This window comes from Plectropomus leopardus, chromosome 8 (assembly GCF_026936395.1).
Source record: "Plectropomus leopardus strain MGB_pleo_1.0 chromosome 8, ASM2693639v1, whole genome shotgun sequence".
In the NCBI taxonomy this organism is placed as follows: Eukaryota; Metazoa; Chordata; class Actinopteri; order Perciformes; family Serranidae; genus Plectropomus; species Plectropomus leopardus.
This window is the reverse complement of record NC_142183.1, coordinates 33963179-33977044: the sequence shown is the minus strand read 5'-3', so window position 1 is coordinate 33977044 and position 13866 is coordinate 33963179.

Sequence of the window (13866 nt, the reverse complement as noted above, 5' to 3'; positions counted from 1 at the left end):
GCAATTCAAGGCATTATATTGTAGGAAAGTGGACTTGCCTGAATTTCTTGACAATGAAGCAATTTCTTTAGTTCCAACTGACCCAAAGTACTACAAGCTTCAGTTGGAACTGAAGAAGCTGCTTGAATGAAAGGCGAAACATCATCAAGAAATTTAAGCAAGTCCAGCTGCCTACGATATAGTGCCTAGAATTTGGTGCTGCACCCGTTTTTATTTTTTAAATAAAAGATTATGAAGTTTGATTATGAACTAATCCAAAACTATTCAGAACTAACTTTTTTTTTTAATCCAATGGATTACATTACAAATTACAAAAATTGACATGTAATTTACATTCAGTAATTGACTACATTTTAGTGTAATATGACCCAACCCTGTATATTTTCTTCTACAGAGGGCTGCATTTTTCTGGTCCCTTGTGGCTACATGTAGTTCTTTGGGTACTTTGATTTTTTTACTCAGAAAGGCCATACTCACAGAGCAGTAAGCAATAATGACCCCAGACTGATTATTATTATTTTTTTAATGTTCAGAGATGTGAACGCTCAAAGACACACATCAAAGTCAAATACAAAACGCTGAAAGCTAGTTAGGCTTTTTTTTTCTTGCCTAGGTTGTATCTCAAACACTTTCTTCATCTTTATTTGTAGCTGATGAGTGCAGACAGACTGCATTATCTATGGGTCATACCAAAAGCCTTCATTTAGCAAATAAATGTAGTTTAGTTGTCAATGTGTGACATAAACTATTTGGAACTTGCAGTCATATGATATCAGATGCTCACTATTGTTGTTATTCCGCCCCCTTGGCTCTGGACACCAGCCCACTGCTTAGCAACACTTGACAGTAGCTTGACAACGGCGTAAGTCATGCCTGTGACGGTGATAGGATCATTCTTTATTTTAACCAAGAAACTGTCTCATGTCACCATGCTAGACATATGAGTCAGCTCTAACTCAGTGGAGTGGGCAAACTCAAAGGTCTGAACATAAAAAATCATAGATGTAGTGTTCCTACAACTGCTACTTGCGATGTCTTGATGATGTCACACACCACTCTATATTCTTTGATAAAGTTTATAATTAGGGCTGGCTAAGATTGCCCGGACCTGCCCATAGTTAGTCTGACATAGGTTTAACTTGCCGGGGGACTTTCTATGGGGGTCAGATAGCAGTGGGGACTGACACTGCTCTCGGACCGTTATATTTAAGCCATAATAGCTGATTAGTGACCGTAGTTTCGTTAGTGTGTATATTCCTGGAGCACAAGTTTCTTGTCCTCAGTTGAAATCCCTGTCCATGTGACGGGGAGGAGGGAGAGGTGGCAGAACTTTCGGCCCGATCCAGCGGGGGTGGTTTTGAGTCCGTTCAGAACTGCCACTCTGGCTCTGCTTCCTCTCTCTGTCTTTCTTTTCTATTACTGCTCTCTAGCATTCATATTAAAGCCGTAATTGCTGATCAGTGACTCTAGGATCCTCATTGAGTGCTTGTCCTTTTCACTGTTCACCACCTTGGTTCTGTTGAACTATACCACGCTAATCCCGTTGCCTCTCTGGAGCATTCCTGCTCCCTCGTTTCCTAGCTTTCCCGGATCATGGCTGAAACCCTGGCTGTGTGAGATCATTGTGATATCTGTGCTGGCGCTGTGACCCTGCATTTGGTTGTGCTTGTACTGTGGCTGCACTAATACTGGACCCCCCGCTCGCCCTGATCGTGGTCTTGGTCCTTGTTGCGCCAACGCCGTGATCATGTCTTTGGACACCTCCGTATCAATATATGCATGAGACTCGTATCAACACCCACAATATCATCATAGAGTGCATTTGATAATAATCATGATTGTAATATGACATACATCTGTTTCCACTATTACTGTGCCTCTCTCCCCCTCCCCCCTCTCTCTTTTTCTTTCCTTTTTGCCATGATTGTATTTCATTTGTTATTTACAACATCTATTGCACATCTGTCCGTCCTGGAAGAGGGATCCCTCATCATCCTCTGACGCTCTTCCTGATGTTTTTTCCTTTTTTTCCTCCGTTACAGGGGTTCTTTTTGGGGAGTTTTTCCTAGGTTGATGTGAGGGTCTAAGGGCAGAGGGATGTCGTACACTGTAAAGCCCTCTGAGGCAAACCATGTTTTGTGATAATGGGCTCTATAAATAAACTTGACTTGACTTGAATTGACTATATTTGAGATGTCTGCAGGAGGCTTTAGAGCAACCCCTCAGAAGTAAAAGTAAAACAAGAGCTGATGATTTAGGTAATAAATTGAGATGGGTGATAAGTAACTGAGGTTTTACAAGGTTGGGCAGCTGCATCAATGACCTTACCTGCTGTCATTACTTGGCTCACCACCTGTTCAGATGCTATGATGTGAAGAACTTTGCCCTTAAGGCAGTGAATAACCACCTCAAAGCCCCCAGTGGCAGAGTGGACCTTGCCCCTTGCCACATTCTAGTCTTTATTCCCCTGCTTGGCACTTAGTTCTAGCTCCCAGAGGTGGCAGCACCCCAGGGACATAGTACAAACTAGATGTAGACAACTGCTCTCATTTCCGGGTTGTCAAGCACTGACATATTTTCACACCCCTAGGGCTCTAATAGCAACACATAGGGCACCCTTTAGTGTATTGATGTGACGCACAGCTGAAACACAACTAACACATAGGTAAATGAAAAACAACACTGACTTCTGGTTTCATGGCAAACACAAACTGTAGTATCCTCGGTGAAAGTCCAGTTTAGTTTGATCCAGAACTTTGGTATTTGATGAACTGGAGTGGAAAACAGGCCAATGAAGAAAAGCAGTCAGTTTGTTCAGGTTTTTTTTGTTTTGTTTTGTTTTATTTTGTTTTTATTGACAGATCTAGAAGCTCAAAATTGAACCTCCCTAACCTTTACTTTCATCTGATTAAATTTCCCTGCAACAGCTTCAGTTTCATTTCAGCCAGTGACTGTCAAATGTTACAACTTTCACCTTTCACCCAAACCTGCTGATGCAGCATTATTAAATCTGCAAGCCTGGGAAATTAAAGTTGACTTTTTCAGTATCAAATCTTAAGCCACTATTACCTGAGTAAAATTCTAAATATCACTCTGAAGCTAAACGTGTATAAGGCTTGAAAACAGGTTGAACCTCTTATTCACATTACTTTGGACCCACCTCAGTGATTGACCATCTCTTATAACTCCCTCACTTTGCTCTGTTAGAGAGCATGAGCTAACACAGTAGCAACATATCATTTGATAAAATTCAAATCTGTTTTAAATTATCTAGAATCTGGAGTTGGGTGGGAATATTGTGGCCATCAGCACCCACTGGTCTGCTGTCTGTTCCTGCTTCATTCAGCTTTATCCACTTCGTACACACTGGAAATTACAATGTGAGATATACCAACTTTTTTGTTGTAAACATACTTTTATATTTTTCAAGTACAGGGTCCAAGGGATATCGTAAACGCTGGGGGCCTTTTTATAAAGTGAAACACAGATTCAGTGCTCCCCAAACTGTTAAAATAAATGAGATGTGTGATGCAGACCTGTCTTATTGAACCCTAATAAATAGTCTACAGTCTTAGGTTCTTGGGTCGGAAAGCATTTTGTTTGAATTTGGACAAACACACACTAAATAAAGCATATTTGGTGTCAAAATGAGGCTAACAACCATATCCACTACCATCCTATTTGTGTACTGTAATCACACTAAGATACTAGATTTAATGTGACAGTGATATATTGACATATATGCAGCGCCTATAATGAATAACCCTGTGACTTTTCACTGGCGGCATAAAGTTATTCTGATAGAGGTCATCTTTTTCCCATCACGCCGCTGCTCTGTATTCGCCCCATCTCCCTGCCTCCACTCTTTTCCTTACTCTTTAATTAATCATTTTTTTAAATAGATCACGGCCACTGAAGATAAGAGTGCAAATGTTATTCTGTGTAACAGCTAAGTTATGACTTTCTCTGACATTTTTTAGAGGAAATTATTAAAAACCCTAGACAGATGGCCCCTTTCTTATGTAAAACTATGCAGATAAATGTCTTTTCTATTAGCATATATTAAAGTGTCGAAGACGGTGTCAGTGTGCCTCTCTCAGAGCCTCGCCTGGCTCCGCTTCCCTTTACTTTCCAGCAAGAGACAGACTCTACTAATTACCTGCAACATTAGGCAGCACATAATGAGGTGACAACTTCTAGTCCCCAAAAAGGAGGGTGGAGGAGAAGAAAATATTGAAGAGAGAATTGAAGGAATATAGAGACAGAAAATGGGGGTGATTTGACTGAGGAAATCCCTGTGTCTCTCGTCTAAACAATGCATATTTCTATCCGCCACTTAATAGCTTAACACAGGGAGCAGAGACCGCAACCCTAACCCCAACATTGAGCTTTCAATGTGTTAGCTAATACCATGCATTCTCAAATAGTTGCATCATATTGTATGGCATACTCAACCCTCTGCTCCTCTAAGTTTCTCTTTTCTTATGGAAATACATTCACATTCACTCATCATGTCCAAGTTACTTTACACTTCTTTAGTTTGCAATAAAAGTTTTTTTCAGTGGTTTAAAGGAGAGTATGTCTCCTGTCCTGGTAGATTTTTAATGTGACTCATGTGCAGGAAGGTTTTGCTGATGGTAACCTAACAGTGACAGGCCTATGGAAAGTGCTCTGGGCTTTGAGGCCAATTTCCGTAGTGGCCGAACAGTCCATTCTCATTTCAAAGTCCTCAAATACTGCCGCTTTTGCAGTGATTTCGGTGCAAGATCCAAACACCAAAAGCCAACTTTCACCAGGGTATATGACGCTGGGTGGCGTCAGCTCAAAATATGGCCACACAGAACCAATTGAATGGCTGAATGGCCTGAAGGCCAAACATTGGGACAGCACCTGCCATGGCAGCGTCAAGAACTGAGTTGGACAGAACCTTTCACATCCGCGTGATAAAAGACGCTGCAGTTCGTTGAGGTTGCTGCCACACATTTTGATCCAAGCACAAGACCTGGAACACACCGCAAGCGTGAGCAGCGCGTAACGTCAACCTCGCCAAAGTGCAGAGTGTTGCACACTTGCAATGTTCACACTGGCAACGTTGTTGCTGTGATGCTTCTGCAGAGCTGTCTGCTGCTATAAGTACTGTATTTACACAATTATAAGCAAATATTCCACTCATTTATAAAGTTGTGCAGCTCCTGCATTGTCAACAACACGGTCCTGCAAATGTTTCTCAATAAAGTGCCTTGTGTCAACTGATGGGATTGTGTCCACAGAGACATTGTCAGAGGACTTTTTTTTGAAACAGAAGCAGGAAAGTTAAAGACAAATATATTTGTATTTCCTCATCTCTGTGACAGATAGAGACATTGAAACTGTAAACTGGTATGGAGTCAATATACTTATCAAAACACCATTTTCACTGTCTGTTTCTGCTGACAACCACACGCAGCATAATAAATCTAAATGTTATGGGCCATGTAAGAACTTTCTCCAATGAGGATTTAATCTATCCTCTCCTGGTGGGCTTTTAATGTGGAGCAGCTGCAGGAATTGTTTATTTTCATTGTTGGAAGCCTTTAAATCATTTTAAAAAGTAAAGTAAAACACAAAGTAGAGGAAACAATGGTAATTTAATGTCAAAGAGAATAGCAGCAAAGTTGTTAGAATGATTAGACTCTGTTATGCAGACAGGATTAGTGACCTACCTTGGATTTTAAAGTGCATGTTGGTAATGAGTAAAGTAAGTTTTTGTTTTGGTTTCATGCTGTTTGAAGCTGCTTATTTTTCCTGATATTCATTTATCAGTAATCACAACAATAACAATAATAACCACAATAAAAAAAACCATCAAAGATAGACAGTGACATATAGAAACACGAGGGCACCCACGCACAATTATAAGTACCAACTGATTCATTCATCCTTGTACTTATGAGAGCTTTAAAAACAGGCATATAAGGCTACACATACTTAATGAACCAATGAGTCGTGTGCACCTATGATTCATTGCTGTGCTCCTTTAGGTCAGAGTGTGTCTGTGATGCCTCTGTAATTAGCTGGCAGTAAAACAGTGGGCTAATGTTTGCAGCGGTGTTGTACCAACAGTCAGGAAATGGACTTCTCAGGCAACAGATGTGTATTAATATTTACACTGACACTGTAATATCTTCCATCAAGCTCTCTGTTTTTAGTGTTTAGTGTTTACGTTATAAATAAAACTGTGTCTGTTTTGGTGACAGGCAATCTTGTTTCAGTATGCATAAGAAAAAAAAGGAAAGTAGCAGAAGCTTGCTGGTTAAAGCTTCCTGCAGAGATGGATTGATATCTTTTGGTTTTTTTATTGTTTTAAAATGTTTAATAATCCTGAATATGTTTGCATTTAATTAAATTATCACTGACTAACTCATGTATGGCAAACTAGGGGCTTAGGTTTTGTAAGATGTCTCACTAGCTGGGTTTTCATTACAGATTTGTGCAAACTTAATTTTGTATTTGTATTAACTTAAGCGATATTTTTTAAAATTTTGATAAAACACAATTGTAGGATGACTGCGTTTCCACTGAGTGATGTTATGTGACTTCTGTTGAGATTTTCCTCTAGTGAAAACATTCCAGTAACCATGGCGATGGATGTCCAAAACATTGGCAGGTTTATTTCTATTGCAGCTACTAAATAAAGCCGATCTAATATTGCCGTAATTCTCTTGTCTGACATAAGAGTTAAGAAGATCTCGGTCTCCTCCAGCCACACATATTGAGACATGTTTTGTAGAATGCCATGAGACTATGTTGTACTTTTTCCTCTTCTTTTGGTTTGTGGTGGTTGGCATCCATGAGTCGCATTACCACCACCCAGTGTTGCACATCATATGAGCTATAAAAGTTTTTTTTAAAAAGTATTTCCATTGCAGTTTTGCAAAATATGGATTTTTCAAATAGCCTGAAATACCACCTCATCAAATCAAATCAAATCAAACTTTATTTATAAAGCGCTTTTCATACAAAAAAGTAACACAAAGTGCTTTACAGATTAAAATCAATCCCGTCCTTCCGCACTCCCCGCACAAAAATCACATTCATACCCCACCCCGCTCCCTACACACATGCCCAAGTATACACACACACACACACACACACACACACACACACACACATACACGCACACACACACACACACATACACGCCCACACCCCAACAGCAACAATAAGATATTGCACACAAGGCTGAATACAGATGAACCCGGCAAGGAACGCCATCAGAGGAGCCGTCTGCACCGAGAGCAGCTAATCCGCCACGGCCACCAAGAGCACCGACACAAGGTGCCCAGAGGAGGCGGGGTAGAAACACCCAACCTCCACCCAGGCACCACAGGACAGCACCCAGGTGGCCACGGCCGACCACCGCTCCCGGCACAGAGGGCTCCCCGGAGGAAACAGTGGGAGAACCTAAAAAATAGTAAAAATAAGTAAAACTTTAACGTGAAACCAAACAATAGGCTAAATAAAATAAGGCTATAAGCAATAAAAACAATGGTAAAATATAAATAATCATAAGATGCTAAGCTAAATAAATACAGATAAAATAAATAAATATCAGTTAAAAGCTAAGCTAAAAAGGTGGGTCTTGAGCCTGCTCTTAAAAACATGAACGTTCTCTGCGGCCCTAAGCTCCTCCAGCAGGCTGTTCCAGAGGCGAGGGCCGTAGTAGCAAAAGGATGCCTCGCCGTGGGTATGTGTCCTGACTTTTGGAATAACTAGGTGGCCACTGCCGGAGGAGCGCAGGGACTGTGAGGGTTCATAGGGTAAAAGCAGTTCTGACAGATAAGAAGGCCCAAGACCATTAACACATTTAAAAACCATGAAAAGAACCTTAAAATCGATCCTGAAACACACAAGGAGCCAATGCAGTGATTCTAAAACCAGTGTGATGTGGGCCCGCCTTCTGGTCTTCGTCAGGACACGAGCTGCAGAATTTTGTAAAAGTTGTAGACCTGAGATACTCTTTTTATGAAGACCAGAAAGCAGGGCATTACAGTAATCGATACGACTGGTAATAAAAGCATGCATCAGCATCTCCGTGTTGGCCCGAGAGAGAATAGGGCGGACTCTGGCTATGTTCTTTAAGTGATAAAATCCTATTTTTGTTATATTCTTAATATGGGGGATAAAAATCAGCTCAGCGTCTAAAATCACGCCCAGGTTTTTTACTTGTGGAGATGGATTAAAAGACAGTGCTTGTAGTTTAGGTAAAAGTTTCTCTCTCTGGGCCTCAGAACCGAGGACTAAAACCTCAGTTTTGTCCTGGTTAAGCTGGAGAAAGTTTTCCGCCATCCAGGATTTGACATCTAAAATACAGTTAAAAAGTGCATCCATTGGCCTTGTGTCATCAGGAGACATGGAGATGTACAACTGAGTGTCATCAGCGTAGCTGTGAAAGTTGACTCCATGTCTCCTGATGACACTGCCTAGAGGGAGCATGTACAGATTAAAAAGCACTGGGCCTAAAATGGAACCCTGAGGCACACCACATGTGATTTTATGAACCCTAGAGGAGCATGTATCTAAACTTACCATGAATGTTCTGTCTGTGAGATAGGAAGTAAACCATTTGTGAACAGCACCGGACAGGCCGATGTGTTGTAAACGAGTTAAAAGAACAGTGTGATCTACTGTATCGAAGGCTGCGCTCAGATCCAGTAGAATCAACACTGTGAGCCTTTGTGAATCATAATTTAATCTAAAATCATTTAAAATCTTTAAGAGGGCCGTCTCGGTGCTGTGATTTACCCTAAAGCCAGACTGAAATTTCTCTAGGACATTGTGTGAATTAATAAAATCATTTAGCTGAATAAGAACAAATTTTTCTAAAATTTTGCTTAAAAGTTAGATACTGGTCTAAAATTGTTAAAATCATTAAAATCTAAATTGCTCTTCTTCAGCAGGGGCCTCACCACTGCCCCTTTAAAGGCAGCAGGAAAGACCCCCGTCTGAAGAGAGCAATTCATCATGTTTAAAAGCTGATCTCTAAAAGACCCATAAAACAACTTAAAAAACGGGGTCGGGATTGGGTCTAAAAGACATGTGGTGGGCCTCACTGAGGAGAAAACTTTATCAAGACTCTCAGCATTAACCAGGACAAAACTGTCCAGTGTTTCCTCCGGTGAAGACAGACACTCAGACGTAAAACCAAACCATGTTACCCTGGGAGGATAAAATATTATGTCTGATAGTGTCTATCTTCCCCATGAAGTGGACTGCAAACTCCTCACAAAGGGAGTCAGTGGTATTAAAATGAGGTTTCTTAAAATCCGGGTTGAGTAGATTGTCTATTGTTGAGAAGAGAACTTTGGTGTTGTTCTTATGGTTATTGATTAGATTTGAAAAGTAGTTGTTGCGAGAAAGTCATATTGCTGTATTGTATATTTTTTGTTGTTCAAGGTATATTTGATGGTTTATGGTGATCTTGTTTTTCCTCCATCTCCTCTCTGCCACCCTGCAATTTCGTTTTAGTTTCTTCTGTTCATCGTTTCTTCAGGGTGGTATGGTTTTAGTTGGGATGGTCTTGGTTTTAAACGGAGCGAGTGTGTTTAGGATCGTAACCTGCTGTTAAAATCATCAATCATAAAATCACAGGGGGCAGGTAAAACAATGGGGAGACACTTGTCTAAGACCTCTTTAAAATTTGCAGCCACTTCAGGGGTTAGATGACGTTTCATTACAGTTCTCACAGAGGTCTCCCGCCGAATAAAACCAGTGATGTTAAAAAACACGCAGTAGTGGTCTGAGACAGCTAGGTCGACAACAGAGGACACACCAGTGGACAAGCCATACGTGATGACCAGGTCCAGGGTGTGTCCTCTGTTGTGAGTAGGTTCTGAGACGTGTTGGGTAAAATCCATGCAATTAAGAACATTTAAAAACTCATTAGAAACAGGGTCTAAAAGGTTGTCTACGTGAAGGTTAAAATCACCGATTAAAATGATCATATTGTAAGAATTGTGTAAAATTGTTAAAAACTCTGAAAATTCATTGATAAAAAGATTACATTTTCTAGGTGGACGATAAAGAGTGACACATAAAATCGGAGGGTTGCTAAAAACAATTGCGTAATATTCAAAGGTGGTGTATTGTTCAAATAAAATCGGTTTGGTGGCAAGAGTGTTAGTACTAATAGAAGCTGTGCCACCTCCCCTTTTACCACTCCTTGTAGAATAAAAATAGTTAAAATTAGGTGGGGAGGCCTCAGTGAGAACAACAGGTGCATCCGTACCCAGCCACGTTTCAGTTAAAAACAAACAGTCTAGTTTCCTGTCTAAAATCAGTTCATTGACAATAAAAGACTTGTTCAGCAGAGAGCGGACATTAAAGAGGGCCATGTGTAAAGTGACTGGGGACTGATCTACTGAAGAATGTGGTTGAGCTTTGTGAAGCGGTTTGAGATTATTGATATTAATTATGGATTTGTGAGGAGGCTTATGCTGGATCCGCTCTCTGCTGATGATGACTGGAATGTGGTAAGTTGAGTCCAATGGAGCAACAGGTGATGGTGTGGGGGCGGTGTGTGTGTGGGAGACTGTTCTATCAGTGATAACAGACTGAATAGGAGGATAAGACAGTGAGGCGGGTGCCGAAGAAAGCCAGCAGGGGGAGCTCGCGCTGGCAGCAGTAGCCCGAGGTACAACCGGAGAGGGAGACTCGGGACAGGGGAAGTGGTGCGTAGACAGTCAATCACGTGAAGATGATTGAACAGTGTACTGTATGTTGGCGGCTAGCATTCGGGAGCCCAGTATATTCGGGTGAGTGCCGTCTCTTTTAAAGAGAAACTGGCGGTTCCAGAACAGGTTGAAGTTATCAATGAACTCCACACTATGTGTTCTACATGCGGACAACAGCCAAGTGTGAAGACTAAGGATTCTTGAAAAGCGACCGGAACCACGACCTAATGTGGGAATGGGACCAGAGATGAACACCGACTTTCCATATTGCTTCAGGAATTCAAAAAGAAATTCGAAGTCAGATTTAGTTTGCTCGGACTGTTGAAAAGCTGTGTCGTTGGTTCCCACATGAACTATAACTCTTTTAATGGATGGCGTGAGTGAAGGCAGTAAACCCTGGAGCTTTTTGGTAAAGTCACGGACTGTGGCGCCAGGGAAACAGTGCGTAACTGCATTGTGGAAGCGCACATTCCTGATTATGGAGTCGCCAACATTCAGCGTAGTAGGGGCGATAAGCGGTCGAAGAGTTGCAGGTTCGGCTCGGCTCGGCTCGGTGTCCTCTGTGTGTAACACGTTCACCGGCCTGGGATGGATGGACGTAGCCGGGGACTGTTGCAGGAGCTGAGCGGCGTCTTTCCCAACAGAGCAGCCCCTTGCTGGAGAGCAGTTTACAGGGCGAGGGGTAAACTGCACACAGCCAGGTCGTGAAGAGGGGGCGTGACGCCGAGAGCGGAGATCTACAGTAGAGTCGGACCGCTTGGACACAGGCATGGATGGTGGGGGCGGCAAAGAGGGGCCATCCGATTCTGGTGACGTAATGTGACGGCCGGGAAGCAGAGGAAAATCATCCTCGTCAAGGATGGAGTATTTGTTGGTCAGCTGGAGGGTCGGTGGTTGATGGGGATGAGCAGGTAGCGATCCAGCATGCTAGCTCTTTCAGGCAACAACCCAAGACTCCTTGTCACTGGGAGTGGAGCTAACCGGAGCCTTGGGCTTAGCTCTCAGTGGGGCCCGGAGGACCACAGGCTGGGCACAGTTGACATCCAGACATGGGACGGTCGAATCCAATTCTCCGGTTGCTGTGGTGGCGACAGCGCGACCCACGGTGACCAGGGAGTCCTGAAACCATTCATCATCTTTGATCTGGTACAAGATGGATATCCTCTCTTCCAGCTCGGAGATTTTTTGTGACAAGCGGAGGCAGCTGTCACATCCAGATGGTGAGGTGAGTGAAGGCATAGCTTATGATGAGCTCAGTCAGGTGAAACTAGATATGTTAGCAGCTTCTGATAGTGCAGCTCAATTAGCAGTTTGTCAGCACGGTTAGCAAGTAGTTAGCATGTTAGCTCCCTTGCTATCGGTTGTCTGTGTTCTCACGGTGGAGCGGTACTGCTGCCCGGTGACTGACTGTCCAGTGGACCGAGAGCAGCACCGCCTGGTTCGGTCCTGGCTGGCACGTTAGCTCACCTGGATCAGGTTGTTATCCAAGCTTCCCCACGGTTCCGTGTTCGGGCCGCAGGCGCCGGCTGGAGACTGTGAGCTGCAACAATGACTGCCATTTCACCTCATGTGATTGTAAAAACTTTTTTGCGATTAAATGAGAGGCGTATTTTGTATTTGCATTTTCAACTTGCGCTGTTTGAGGGTTAATGGAAACCTGGCTACTGCTAAGTTGAAGTTGTATCAATTTACTTCCTGTGCACAAACAACAGTTAACAGTTAAAAGTTTATACTTTTTTTTAGGGTGCTATGAATTTTGGAAGGCACCAGTGTGTGACCACAAACTTTAAATCACCTCAATACAACAAATATTGTATCCTTGTGTAGCATACCACTTTGTCTATGTCTACATACTGTTCAATCATCAAGACAATTACAGACCTTCTATTGCGTAGTCTTTTTGAGAAAAAGTGAATGTGAAATGGGATTTTAAACTAGGGCACCAGTGTGCATCTGAGTCGAGTATTGGACTTAAGAAGTAAAAAAAATAATCAAGTATAAAGGGGCTGTGACATCTGAAGCGCTGCGGCGAAATTGCTCTGACCACTGAATTATGACCAGTGAATTAAAGTGCATCATCTTCCTGAGCCTGCTGGTCACTGAAGCCAAACATATTTGGACTTTTGCTGTCTATGACACCAAAGATTGCAGATTGGAGTTTTAATTATACACTTGACAGAAGCACAGCTGCCTGGGAGGCGCACATACTTAGACAGTTACATTGTAGCGTTCTCAAGAGCAAACTCTCAGACCAAAGCAGCATGGAGGAAAGATGTGTTTTTGCTGTTAGCATATTAACTCTTGATCATTTCCACACACAGAAAAGCAAGTATTTCCATTTGGCTGCCACAATGAACAGAGCAAACTGTGAGAATACATTAAAAATGTGTATTTACACAGCTGGAAATTAAGTCAGGTACTTTACTTTGTTTTATTTCCCAATTATTTTGAGTTAGTTGGTTTCTAGACAGAATTATAATATGACCTGAACAAAAACAGGAGATGCTGTCGACCAATAACTGAATTTTGAGAGAATGGAGAGACAAAATTGAAGGGAGCACATATTCCTACTGGTTGTGTTTCACCATGAACTTGTTTGTACAACTTTTACTCTGGAGAGCTTTTATAAAAGACTCTGAGGGGAAACTGGGAACTTTGTAACACATTTTCACCCCAACTCAACACATGGTGACATTCTGTCAGTCACCTTTATGCGTCAGCTATTGACGCTCCCGGATGCTGTAATGTCAACAAATGCACATGGTGGAATGACATTGTGATGGAGCACGGTCCTTATGTTTACACAACAGCACATGGCAACCAACGTAAACCATCATGATGGTCTGGATTAGGCAACAAAGTCATAGATGGTTAGGTTTAAGCAAAAGAGACACATGGTAACATGAAGGGGGAAAAAACAACTCACATCCACGCAGGAAGCAAACTCCAGACTCCCACAAAAAAGTAAGATGTTTGTTGGATCCAACCAAATCCCCACCCGCAGGCACCTTATTTTATGTAGTTACTGGCAGCGTTATTACTGTCCTTCAGCGTGTCAGGTGCATGGAGCAGGTTCCATCCATTTTCAATTGACGCCAGCCATGGGTGTTGCATGTGGATGCGCCCAGTGATCTCTGGCTGTCCACCGGTGTAT